The sequence below is a fragment of the Protopterus annectens genome, chromosome 5.part0 (genome assembly GCF_019279795.1).
Source record: "Protopterus annectens isolate FY-2018-M chromosome 5.part0, PAN1.0, whole genome shotgun sequence".
NCBI lineage: Eukaryota > Metazoa > Chordata > Ceratodontiformes > Protopteridae > Protopterus > Protopterus annectens.
In genome coordinates, this window is record NC_056735.1 from 438,124,852 (window position 1) to 438,140,215 (window position 15,364).

Here is a 15,364-nt window from a genome sequence, read left to right on the forward strand (position 1 = left end):
TGCACACATGCACACATGCACACGTGGACACAGGCACACATGCACACATGGACACAGGCACACATGCACACATGGACACATACACACGTGGACACATGCACACATGCACACATGGACACATGCACACATGGACACATGCACACATGCACACATGCGCACATGGTCACATGCACACATGGGCACATGCACACATGGGCACATGCACACATGCACATGTGGTCACGTGTACACATGCACACATGCACACATGCACACGTGGACACAGGCACACATGCACACATGAACACATGCACACGTGGACACAGGCACACATGCACACATGCACACGTGGACACAGGCACACCTGCACACATGCAGACATGCACACATGGCACAGGCACACCTGCACACATGCACACATGCACACCCCGCAGTATACACACAGAGAACTACTGAGTTGCACTACTGTTACTAGCATTATCAGGACTATTATAGGTTATGTTAAACACACTCACCAGCATGGATGGCTTGCCTTGCTGTAACCCCGGAGGGACCTGCAGAAATGATGAGATTAATGTCAGTGGGCACAACTGTGCCATTGATATTGCATATGATACAGTGCACAGAACAGTCAAGTGTACATATGGCATATTACCTGCACGCTCCATGTCGTGTTGCTGTGTGGAACCAGCCTCCATCATAATGCAGGTGTACTGCTGTTGGTGTTCCGGGGCTGGAGCCACAACACTTAGGAGTAGCTCCTCCAGTCTGGTGAGGGGGGGATGTGTGGCCACCCCACCCACTGCGGCAACCTGTTGCCTGTGGATATCTGATGCACGCTGACGGACACTTTGGATTATATTACTGCAATGATGTCATACCTGCTCATATGTCCTGTTATGCATGCCAATATCATTTACCCTACGGACAAGGTCTTGCCACAGTGCAGCCCTCTCCTGCTGATTCTGACTGGTGCGGGAAAACAGGACGTCATACTCCTGCACCAGGCTCTGGTGCATCTCCTCGTCTTCCGCCACAGAGTAGGTGGGGTTACGCTGACACGCCATCTCCCTGGATGAGAGCACAAACAGGATATCAGTAGACCATGTCAGCAATATATGGCACACATACTATACATGATACTCATGTGTAGTGATATACTACTACTCCCATATGTTGCATGTGTGTGTGTCGTGGTGGATACAAAGGTACATGGCCAGATATCAATGCTCAGCCAACACCTGTGCAACAATACCTGCCACATTCCACACAACATAGTAGCATGCCCCATCGATCAGCACACACTGACAGGTGCAATGCACAACCTCACTCTGGGGGTTCATCCCAAGGTACTGTATGTGGGACATCGTCCACTACTGTGATGTGGACAGAAGTTACTCGGCCTGGATATGCATATCCCACCACCACCACCAGCACAGTAGACTACTTTGATATGTATGTGACTAGACAGTTATTCACTTGCTGGGACTGAGATGGTATCCATGCAGCACACTGGGCCAGTGGAAGCCACAAGCCACACTGCTGACCCCTTTGCAAATGCTTACCATGTACCTGACACAGATTGCATGGAACTTGCACACACATTTCTAACCCAGACCCTATGCACAAAGGTTAGGCATCCTGTCCGGTGGACCCCAGACAGAGGCAGATTGTATAACAATAGCAGGAGGCTACTGCAGGACAGAGCACATTCACATTAAGGGAAGGCATCTGTGGTCAGCACTGGTACTACGCTACGGTTCATCATAACAACGGCCACGGCCTACTCTGGGAGGGAAATGGACACAAACACTATGGATGACAACAAGGCCTTCTTCAGTTATGTTACACATATGGACCACATGCCTCAGATATGCTCTGTGTTAATACACACCTACTTAACATTCACCAAACACACGGATATTGACAACAATCTTGCAGACATGTTCGGTGCACGTATCCCCCCTCCTTCTCCCCCACCAGTTGAAATATTTATCACAGCTGGATGTAATCTCCCTATCATCTCACATGTCCAGGTGAGGGCCGCCCTCAGCAGAGAAGAACACACAGCATCACTGTGACCTCATGGTATCCCTGGATGTGTGCTACCTGCACTCCGAGAGGACATACAACCGCATATAACACTGATAATTTATCTTGGCCGTACTACAGGATATGTACCTGGACAGTGGCATACAGCAACAGTGGTCCCACACCACTAAGAAGGCACCTTGACTGACCCTGGGAACTACCACATCATATGCATAACCGGCCTGGTCTGCTAAGCTATGGAATTATGCAGTATGGGATGCATATGCAGTGATATCGGGTACCTGCCGACACTTGTTCCCAGCCAGTGTGCCTTTGTGATGGGTTGATCCTGCCTTTTGAACCTGGCTGACCTTTCAAAGCAGTCACTACAGCCATTGCTGGGGCAACGCACAGACAACTGCTGCCAGGATCATGGCCTAAGACTGATTGACATGTAATGTATGGTCATCCCCTTTTGGTGGAACTACGTACACACAACATATCACATGGACATACCTATGGATACAGACCTATGACACATTTGGAGGGTTCACAATATGCACACTATTAACCTGCTACTTTGCATTACCTGTGTTTGTCGCAGTTGGTTGCATTACCACTGCTTCTGCTTGCTGCTGCTACTGTCACTGCTGACAGCTTCGGGTGACAGAGTCACAGTGTATAATTTTTTTTTTTTGCTCTCTCTCTCTCTCTCTCACTTTTTGCTCTCCCTCTGTCTGCTTCCAGACAGTGCAATGAATGTATTGCATGTGTGGAGTGTTAGCACTGGATGCTTTTGTAGGTATCTGCATAGGTCCATGTGATGGCCTCTGCACCAATTGTAAGCCAGCATTTGCTAATTGCATACAGTCAGTTGTGTACTGATTGCAGTTCTCACTGTGATTTCAGGTCAGTGCTATAAAAGGGTATGTGGGATAGATGTTGCCCTTTCAGATTGTAAGGGCAGGGACCATGCTGGTATGCTGTGGACAGTGTTCTGTGAGTGTAAAGGTTAGTATCTCTCTCATGATTCAGGCTGTGTTGTATATTCACATTTCTCCATTCCTCTCTCATGTTCCCTGTAGCAAGTGTGTATGCACAATGACTCCTACAACTATATATATATATATATATATATATATATATATATATATATATATATATATATATACATATACATACATTTATATATGTACTTTAACTGACATTTTTATCTACAAGCTACCAACTAGCATGGCTGTTTCTGTTCACACACTACTATTATGGAAATCCAGTAGTTTTTACAGTAATTCTAAATGACATGCTTTGTGTACTGCACATCCTATATTCCCTTTACATTCATCCCTACTATTACATGTTATATTTATTTTAGCACAATGTTCTTGTATAAGAGTCATGGCTTAGTGATAGGTCATACAGACTAGCGTTTCCAAGGTCCTGAGTTCGGGACTGACAGTGGGATTTTATTTTGCTTTTGAACTGAGTACAGGACCTGTCAATCAAAGTGACTAAGGCACTTTTAAGCAGTTGTAACTGGGTTAGCGCTGGTTTACGCGGAGCTCACGCATGCGCACTGGTGGTTAGCTCCGCGCACACAAGCGCACACCCGCTTACATCCGCTTAACGGTGCTTACTCTGGAGCACACCCGTGCTATTTTCTTTGAAAGAAAAGAAAATGGGGAGACAGGAAAGTGGTGAAAATGGGGTCACAAAGAGGGTAAGACAATAGGGAAACAAGCTTGTGATTTGCAGGAGGGATGTAGGTAAGGCCCATAGCTGCCCATTTCTTAATCAGCAACAGCTGTGCATATGTATGTAATTTGGTGTGACATTTGAAACCTTCCACCCCTGAGAGAGGTGTCAGGACAACAATAATACTTGTTGTACAGCCAATTGTAATTGATAGATTCCATGTCCAGCAGACGTGTGCAGAATGGGCAGCTATGTATGGGGCATAATTTTTTTGTGGGTACAGAGTGCCCTTTTTTTTTTTTTTCAGGTGAGAGTGGTATGTCAGGTGAAGGAAGTTGGTACAGCTGGGGAGATAGGTTGGGTAGGTAAACAGACAAGACAAACAAGACGCATACAGGGGCGGTGTATGACACGTGTGGGGGGGTTACACAATTGACGGGGATGGAGGTTTGTATATCCAGAGCCCATGAGCCCACAGATGGCAACAGTGGAACTGATATCCCCACCCATAGGCAGTTGCCACTGTTCCTTCACTGCCCAGGACGGGGCTGTGCTGGGGGCTGTGTAGGCCGGGCAACAGGCATGCCCGTTAGTTGCGCCACCCATGCCTCAAGCTGGCATAGGGGGTCGAGAACAGAGTCCCGAATCTCCCTACGCACCACAGTCCGGATGCTACGGAGGGTGAGTGGTGGTTCTCCTCCGGCCACACTTGCAGAGGGGGGGGCGAGCCCCATCCCCTGCAGCGCTTCCACCCGCAGGTGGCACAGGGCCACTGGAGGAGGGTCCGGACTCGGCATTAGTGCCAGGTGCACTCGCCAGCTGAGGTGGGAGAGGTGGGTCCGCTGGAACCCACCTTCCCTGTCGTCCTATGTTTTGCATTATGTCATGACAGTTTGGGTTAGTGACATATAATACCATTCACAATTAGTTGTAACAGCATGCATTTGTATTTCCATTAACCAAACACCCAGATATTCACACCATTGAACAGCGTGCATAACACAAGCATAATTTGAACAGAAATACACAGTCCAACAACATGCAGGGTTAATTGATGGCAACAGGCCATCAGGTTTGGATGTATGAACAGGGCAGATGCATCAACGGACATGCAAATATATATGACCCAACAGGGCAAACGTCCAGGGGTGTTAATTGTGATTGCACATACCATTTTCACGTGGAATGGGTTATATGTGGTTATAGGGTGGGGTGAAGAAAATAATATTAACACCTTCGAATACCAATTCATATGCTGTACATTTCTAATAGCTACAGTTATATACACACTACTGTTCTAACTACAGTTTCCTATATTATAACTATTTCAACTTGGTGATAGGACTGTTACTGCAACATCAATATACATTTTATTGTTCTTCATACACATTCATATCTCGCTTTGTTCAGCTACATCATCCTGCTACATTTGCTTTATATAGCTGTAGACAAGTGTGGATGTTTGGTATATCAGACAATCATCCTATCTGCATATTGCAGACTGAGAGCAACATATCCAGATTTTGGGGTACACATTCCAGATGCAGCAACACTTTGAACAGCTTTTGCTGTTTGGTTTTGATTCTCACATGCATTTCATTCTGTCTTGACTGCAGTATACTTTATTCAGGGGTTATTACTACTGTATTGCTGGATTCATGACACTTTCTCACACTCTCTCACTTGCTTTCATTTTACTATTCAGGATGGTACTTACTTCTAGGCTTTATTGACATGTTTTACCTGTAGTTATTACAATCCTTTCCAGCAGTCTCACTTCTGTCATGTTTCAGTATTTCAACAGGGATATATTTCACACATGTGATTTCATCATCTTCTGCAGCTATACTTTTCAGCCTGCTGCAGGTTGTGTACTATTTTCTTACAGGTAGGGAATTTTTATTTTAGAATATATGTCAGACAGTTTCATTTTTCAGTTTAACTTACAGGCTGAAACATACTTTTGTAATCAAGCAATACTTGCAGACACTTTCACACTGCTACTTGCACATTTTATTCCTTACTGACTACACTGCACTCTTTTGCTGACTGTCATACTTTTATATTTCTTTACAGTTACTGGTAGTGGATTACTGACCTGCCTGGTGGCGCAACCGCACCAGCCTATCGCCATAGGCTCTGCGGTTTGCAGAACGGACACCTGCAGCTGTAATATAAATAAAGTAATATTGGAATACACATCTCCATAATATCAGCTAGTTTAATTTCTTACATACATAATTAAATGTAACTTAGTAGTGGGGCGTTGGGTGTTTGCCAGGCCTCCTGGATCCAAAGGTTCAGTTGGTCCTGCCTGCGTCTCTTCAGGTCCGCATGGTGGTGACGAACCTGCTCACCAGTCCTTGGAATCCCTGTGGCACTGGTGAGATCATGAGCCAACCGGTCCCATGCCTTGGCCCTGTATGCTCCCCAGAGGATCTGGCCCTGCATGAGTTGGGCCTCATGATTGTGGACTAGGAGCCAGACCATGTACCTGGACTCCTCAATGCCCCACCTCTGTGCTCGAAAGCAACTACCTTCTCCTACTCCTGTCATTCTGCCTGCAGGTCAGTTCTACAATCGTTTATGCTGTGTATTCCCACCTATGGGGCTTATATAGTCCGTTTTTCCCACACATTTCTGTGATTGGCCATTTTGGAATTGTATCAACTTCAGTAAACCTGCATTGTCATGCTCCAGTTTGTATTCATTCCTATATATTAGCTGTTATTGCATTTCTAGGTACTGCTGTCATGGCTTAGTGGTTTGGTACCTTGACTATGGTGCATAGTATCCTGGGTTAGAACCTTGCCACTGCTTTTTATTTTTCATGACTGTCTAGACATGCTGAGGGGTGTGTCTGTGCAAAGGCAGTTTTGATATGGCTTGTTCAACGTTGCCCGTCGGTTAGCTTGTTTGCGCAGTGGGCAGCTCCGCGCAAATGGGGTAAGCTGCTTTAAGCCTCATTTGGCTATCGGCACGCATATTACGCTCAGCTCAGTTAGGGGCACATAGATTTAGCGTGTTAAACCACTGCTCAGCTACGGGCACTCATTTTGCACCAGTTAAACCACTGCTCATCTACGAGCAGATGCACTCACTCTGTTAAACTGTAGCTCAGCTATGGGCACATCTGGCATTTTTTATTCTTTTGTTACCTCACATTTCTTCAATATAAATGGGCTAGTTCATTACATTTTACATAAAATGTGGTTTTATGTGTACATATTTGTCAGGGACTTGTTTCCTGCTTATTTTGCTAAAAATAAAAATTGGTGTTGTGGGGGCTCGAACCATGAATGCCTGCTCTTCAGCCAACATCTCTACCGCTACACTATTGCTTCCTGGCTTATTTTGCATATTTAGTTCTTATATGCTTTCCCACTGACTGCTAACTGTAGCTGCGCTTACGGCACCTGCTAAACGAAGACCGACGGTTAAACATTTTTACAATTTAAAAAAAATATATAACATGTTTATTTATATGTTTTCTGTTCATAGTCTGTGGGGGCATGTGTTGTGTTCTGTTCATTCACATTTCCGTGGACTCTGTCATGGGTGTTTACTTGGGGAACTTTTCCTCTTCTGGGGGTGTGTCCGCTTACAGGGCTCGGCCTATGTACACGCCCCCTACTGTCTTACACGGACCGTGTTAGCCTTAAGTGTGATTCAGCATGCTCTCATGAATATGCAAAGCATGCTGACATCACTCCATTTAACTGCAGCCACCGTGTATGAGTTATAACTCTTACACGGAGGCTTCGTGAATCCTGCCCATGGTTTCTTGAAAAAGCTGAAGAGTAAGACAAAATGTGAGAAAACGAAATAAAAAGTAATGTGCATGGTATGGAGAGCCCAAGATGGGGAAAACGGATGGAAGGAATGGAGGGTGTATATGTGTAGGTGGGGGTTTTGCTGAAACAGTAGGCAGTGCCTAGGGTGCCATTTCATCTAAGTCCTGATCTACACGTAGAGTTGTGGTATCATTGTTGCAACTAAATACCAGTAACTTTAAATGTCCCTTTGTGAGATGGACCAACATAGTATGGTACATAAGCCTGCTGTAATGTAAGAGCACTGTAGCTAAAGGTCAGTCTATGCATATTACTCCTAAATGTTTGAAGCATGAACTAAAATATTGCTTAAGAGAGGTGGCAGTGATAGGGTGGTACTTAGACTGGGAGTATCCCGGGAGCCCCAACTTGACATTTTCTGGGAGCCCACAAAATGCTAACACCAGCCCTAGACAGCAAGAAACAGAGTACAGAGAAACAGAGGCAGAGTGGGAGGGGCTCACAGTTTGACTATAGCATGAGTGTGATGCTTTACAATCATGCATGTGAAAGGGCATATTTATTTATTTATTTATTGGCATTTGTTTACCGGGAAAGTCTGACTCGGAATAGGTGCCCTTTTTCAGTGCAGTTCTGGAGAGAAAAACTCCAAGGTATCATATTTAATGCAATCAGTATTTACAATAACACATTTATAATGCAGTTTCAGTGAACACATAGCATAATCATCAATATAATAAAATTTGTTTTGATATTCACAACCATTAAATTTGCAACCCTTGTACTGAGAGTTTACAGATGGAATGGTGGTGTATAAGATAGGTCGTCATAATTTAAATAATACAATAGAGTGAGGTATTAGAGACAATAAGTATGCTTGAGTGTTAACAGAGGAGTAGTGATGGCATAGTAATTTGGTGGTACTAATTAGAGGTAGGTATACTACTTTAAGATCCACAATAGTAACTCTGTGCTAGTCTTTACCAGTTTTCAAAAAGTTATTTTTAGAGACCAGTAATGCAAACAACCCCACCACTAGTAAAAATCATCATATTGCTAAGCTCATAAGCAGCAGGTCCATTCATCCACACTTATGAGTCATATCTGACTCCTACAGTAACCTTTTGAACATCAGCCACCATCCATGGAGTTTACTGGGCAAGTAAGGAATGGAAGTAGATTACCAGAAGTGCCTTTTTATGTCACAATCATACATACAGGGTATACACACCAACTGACAATTTAGAGTCCCAAGTCATTCTATTGCATCTCTTTGGGATCCATCCATCCTCAACCTCTTTTTCCCATTTTGCATTTGGGGTCATGATGTCACTTCAATAGTGTCAATCATCTTGAGTAAGATTTACACCACCAGGTGGCTAGCCCTGCCATGGTAGTTCATTCGTAACACTCACTCGTACACACACTTGCACCCATGGCCAATTTAGAGTGCCCAGTCAACCTACTGAATGTCTTTGGAATGTGGGAGGAAACTGGAGCAACCAGAGGAAACCAATGCCACCACAGTGAAAGCATACAGACTCTGCAGAGAAGGCACCCCAGCTGAGAATCAAACTGGAGAACTCCTTGTTGTGAAGTGACAATGCTAACCACTGCACCACCTCGGCTGCCTCATGGGATGTGGAAGGAAATTAAAGCATACAGAGAAAACTCACAAAAGCCCAGGGAGGACATGTAAACTCTGCACAGAAGATACTCCAAATGAGCAGTGAACTAGGGGACCTCTTGCTGAGACATGATCATTCTACTCACAGTATTATCATGCAACCCATCAGCAGGTCATAGATGACAGAATGTTTGCTTTGTACCATTTATTCTGGGCAGATTATAGTTTTGTTTACAATTTAATTTGTCATTTATAGAGATTCAAACCAAAGGATGAAAATGTTGTACAGAAAAAGCATTCAAGAAAAACAGGCTAGAGTCTTCACTGTGTTAATATCTTAAGTCTTCTGTAGTGAATGCCCATGGGATATATCTAAGTGACCCCTTAAAGGCATAAAAGTGTTTTGGCTACATGGCTTCTAAATGCCCATGACTTTTTACTTTTTAAATTTTTATGAGTACATTCAGGCCAATAAAGCCAAATCCCACTAGATGTAGATAAGCTTGTTTCAGCCTTTTTCTACATTGTCATTGCAGCATATGTGGATTGTTTGGCTATGCTTTAAAAACACAGAGCGTAAAATCAGGCCTGATGTTAGTGGTGGCTGGTGACTTCAAATCAAAGAGGGCCTGCAGGAGACAGTTGAATGGGTGAGGACAATGGGAAGGGGTGTGGCCAACTAGAAAGGTGCAGAGCTATGCTCAAAACCACAGAAATTGAGACTTTAATTAAACACACTGCCCTGGGTGCCAAAGCATCATTATGTGAGTCCAATCAAGACAAAATGAAGTGTAGAAGAAAAAAAAATATTTCAATGCATTGGCTACATGACAGCTTACTTAATATCTGGATGGTAACAAAAAGGTTGTGAGGTATGAAAAAAATAAATTACTTTTAAATACTTTACTGGAATGCCAGTCAAAATCAAGTATAAAAATAAGAAGCACTCAAATCAAACCACTTCTCCTTGCAAAGCAGTTCTAATTATACTTTATATTCAGATTTATAAAAGTACCAAGTAAAATGCTGAAAGTAGCAATCTCTGTGATACCCCCACTTGTAAAAATGTTTCTTATCCAAAAAAGACCTGCTGCCTGACAACAACTATCTACTTGTTTAATGGGGAAAACATGATCAAAGTAAAAAATGAACAGCAAACAAGAAGCAAACTCAAGATAAATTGCTTAAAGGATTACTGCACAGGTTATGGACCACACATGATAGATTGGCATTCTGTTTAGTTTACTTGTAAATCCTGCAAAGATGATCGCGAGTCTCCAACAAATATAGTAAGCTTCTGAAAATACTATAATCCTGTTCTTTATTACAAATACTGTCATGTGCATTTCAATACTTAAGGCTTATACTTTATCTAGTTATGCATGTGTTCTCTGCATGGCAACAACAAAAAGGCTTTCAATGTTGGTAATTTTTTAACAGTATACTTATTAAAGCTTACTTGCATCTTACAATCTCAGGCAAGCTTACCTGATGGTTATTAAAGCATTGTTACTTAAACACAGAACAACAGGCAGTGCAACAACATGCATTTTCTGAATAGTAAGAAGCATAACTCAACAGTATAAAAATATGACAAAAAAACAGAACATTCTGCAAAATCAAACACAGATGAAAAGCCACTGTAGTACTTGTGCCTACCTTTGATGGAAGGATACTCAGTAGACTTACAATGCATAACTGCTCCTTGTCTTGCTTGGGCACATCCAGAGTCACTACATGGGGGAGTGGGGTGCAACAAGTATGTCCCAATTTGAAATGTCTCTGGCTGACAGTGATGGCCCTGACACATTTATCATACCTCTCAACCTCTGAGCAAGACATCTGGACAAAGCCATAAAGAGAAGTGGTACAAAGGCCCAAAAATAAGGACAATTTTTAAAGATTGCTGTTATAAAATTAGAAAGATAATAGAATAGTAGGTCTTGCAATAGTATGCATTTTCTGAAGGGTATGGAATCTGAAACGTAAAAGTCTGTCATTATTTTCTAACTTCAGTCTTTAATGACTTGCCACTAATTTGCCAGAAAACCACACTTTTATGAAAAACAGACCAAAAATGTGATGTGAAAATATAAAATAGCCACACAATACAGCTGGGAACCAGTCAAAGAAGGAATACTTTTTTTAATATTAATACTGTTAAGTTGAGCAGCTGACAAAATAAGAGAATCTAAATAGAAAAAAAACAAAACCAATGAACTGATGAAAGAACACACATGGCCGGTGGTAATCTCCAAAACATTTCTGTAAGCACTTTCATTGAACAAGTAATCCAACTTCTTCAGACAGGACAACAGTTAAACATTCAATTTAAAATATTCCAAAAGGAAATGACATCAACAACAATGTCAGCAGGAAATGACATCAGCAATAATGACATCATAAACAATCCCATACCTATAAAAAATATAAATAAAAATATGTTGCTTGTTCAATACTACTATGAACAAAGCTATAATATTAAACAAGAATAGTTTATATATACCAATTGTAAAATAATGCCTCCCAAACAAAACTTATTCACCTTTGAAGTGCATTTAACTTTAAAATACACTTGAACAATACTCATTGAGACCTGGATAGACAGAAGCATTAAGTTTCAACTGCCAATACAATTTTCTACTTTCTAAAATTAATTGCCATGGGCCACCTCTCTTGTTTTTTGTTACCTGGTCAATAACCATGTATTCATAGGAGTGACCCTCATGTTCCATGATATGTCTAGCCACAGCATTGTTGCCATTACGCCTGCGAATACTGTATTGGTGTTCATACATTCTCTCCGTAAGATGTCTCTCAGTCTTACCAATATAAAATGCAGCAGAGTACTGGCATAAGGCAATGTAGACAACCCCAACACTTTCACAATTAAATCTGCCTTTCAGATAATGAATGGTGTCAGAAATGCAGAAGCTATTTGACACATTTATAAGATGGCAACTTCTACAGCACCCACATTTGAACATACCACATCTGGCACTGTGATAAACATTAGTGTTTTCTAATAAATTCTTCAGGTTAAGGCCACATCTTAATATCATACTGGGGCTATCAGACAACCTCTTTCTGGCTGAAACATCTTCAGTTAGTAAACACCAGTTCTTAGTGAGTATATTCCTTAATCATTCATCGTCTACCGAATAAAGTGATCTAAATTTCAGTGTGTCATTCACACTGTTGTCAACAGGTGTAGTCATCTCATCAGGGGCATGTATATGAGTGTTGTCAGGGGTAGTTGATTCTCCATCCAACAAAGGATTAAACTAACCAGACCGCTTCTTAACAACTACCTCATCAATAATAGTGCTTAAAAGATCATCAGGGTAGGACCTAGCTGAAAACATCTTTCTCAAATGTTCATATTCCAACAAAAAATCATCATTGAGGGTGACCATTCTGACCGCCCTTACTAACTGCCCCTTAACCACCACCTTTTTCTGATAAAAGGGGTGGTTACTTTCGAAATGCAAAAAAATATTTGAGTATGTAGCCTTCCTAAAAATTTTGGCTACATATCTCAAATTCACATAGTCCTTAACAAGCAAAATGTCCAAATAAGAGATGGAATCAATGCCAAATTCAAAGGTGAAGTTCAAGAAATCAATTAAACTGGAAATTTCTTCCACAAACATTATAGCTTGTTTTTTTATCACCTTTAAAGATGATAAAAATGTCATCCAAAAATCTCGTGTACCAGACATGTTGTTTAAAGCTATCACATTTGAGCAAATATTTCTCCTCCCAAAAGGCCATCACCCTATTTGCAAAACTCCCTCCACAAGGGGAACCCATCGCTACCCCTGATTTTTGCAAATAGTAACAATCATTAAAAAAGATGAAGTTATTGGAGAGGACAATGTCAGGTAAATACTCAATTAAATCTATGTCATCTCCCGGGGAGCCATTTTTCAATAAAAACTCCCTGACCCAAGTGATGCCCAGTGTTTGTGGTATCACAGTATACAAATCCCTAACATCTATAGTTAGGAAACTGTAGTCAGCTACAAAGGTCAGGGAGTTCAAACATTTCAGGAAATCCCAGGAGTTGTGACATATTTTAGGTACAGTTTTCAAATATTTCTGCAAAAGACTGTCAACATATTTTGCACAGCCATGTGTTAAACAATTTCTCCCATTAACAATAGGGCGCAATAGTGGACTGACTTCACATTTGTAGAGCTTAGGAAGTCCAAATATAGTTGTAATGATGGGAGAAAGAATATTCAGACAGTTAAAAATACTTATATCTACCCTAGAATCAATGAATAAATCATTAATATGAGATCTAACATGTTGACGTGCCCCATTATACTCATTCAGTGAACATTCTTTTAAATTTCTAGTCTCCCACCAGGACACAAGTGCTTTTCAGCAATTGCATTCTGCTTGCTGAGCACACACAAGCAAATCTGCAGTCTGTGGCTACCACCCCACTAATACAGTATAAGAAGGAATCGGTACTGCAAAACTAAACAAGGATATACATTTTGAGCCTCAAGAGCAGGAGCACACTCAAGCAAATCTGCAGTCTGCGGCTACCACCCCACCAATACAGTATAAGAAGGAATCAGTACTGAAAAACTAAACAAGGATATACATTTTGAGCCTCAAGAGCAGGGTCAATCCACCCAGGCATTCTACTTGTATGTTTCATGAGAGTGAAGCCATAATATTAGCAGTATTTGTTAGTAGTTCTCAGCATGCTAATAAAACTGACTGTTGTAGCCTTGTGCCCCCCCCCCACCTAGTGCAGTGATCCTAACTGTCCAAATAGACAGTATACATTTAATTCAGACCTCTGTGACTGAATTAACCATCAAGCAGCCATCTCAGTGCTTTCTGCCTTAGTTTGTATCACTTGGAGGCCCATCTGTTGATTTGTATCTCTATACATTACCCTTCATTGCTAATGTATCTCCCTACTCTAATCTGTGCAGAAACTGGCTACTAATAAGCAAGTCAATGTGAAGACACACTTCTGACCTTTATAAACTTTGTTATCTCATCTCTACTTCACTTTACAAGTAGTTTGAATTATTACTTATCCCCTCTGAGGCCTTCACTGATAGTCTTCCACTGATTGCCTCTCTGGTTTCACTGGTTTCTTTGCATTCCAACTGGTTTGCACCCCTTGTGCTATCCCCCCCCCAATACTGTCTATATTAGAATCCTGCTGAGCATGGAGCCATCTTTACATTTTTAGTCTCCCACCAGGACACAAGTGCTCTTCAGCAATTGCATTTTGCTTGCTGGTAAGCCATTAAACATCAGGAATTTGTTTAAAGTTTTCAGGTTTGTAAAGTAATACTTACATTTTACTCTTGTCTTGGTGGACTCTGCTCCTCTCCGTTCACCCTCGCTAATGCCCAGGCTCTCTCCGCTACCCTACCCTGCCCCCTATTCCCTCCTGCCCCCATTACCTCTACATTTGTAGTAATCACAGCCACACCCACAGCTCACCCTCACATCACCTTCACCAATCAGAGCTCCTCAAGTTAGATCACATTATACCACATCAACTTGCTCCACCACAAAATACTCATAACCACTCTCATTACCACTAGGCATTATTTACATCATCCACACTACTTACCCATCCACATATCGTGCAACCCTATAATTCAGACCCCCACCTAGAACCAACTTAAACTTTATAACCATGACTATCACACAACTAAGCCTAGTCTGTCTTCTCATAATTCTTTATAACACCACAAGTTATCACTCTAGCAATATCCCTAAACTTAGTAGCACAACACTACATTATGCACTCTCATATACAGACACCGCACATTATAATAATATCTGCCCACAATTGTTGAAGAACTACATAAGGGACCAATTCAGAACTAAACACATATGCTCTCATTCCTACTCCAAAAAAATGCTTTCCCACACTCATCACCAAACTCCAAAATCTGTATCACCATTTTAACACCAGGCTCACCATAAGTGGGGATATCCATCCCAACCCAGGCCCAAATCCATCCTGTCCAACACAAACTACTCCAACACAAATGTCAGAACGCAACACCCCCACTATCTTCATCCCTGGGCAAATCAACAACAGCAGCAAAACCAACCATCTTTTAATACTAAATATTAATATTAAAAGTATCAAAAATAAAATGCCTGAACTCCAGGCCACAATAGCACACTACTCCCCAGACATAGTTGCTTTAACAGAAACCTGGCTAAATAAAAACATAGCTAACTCAGA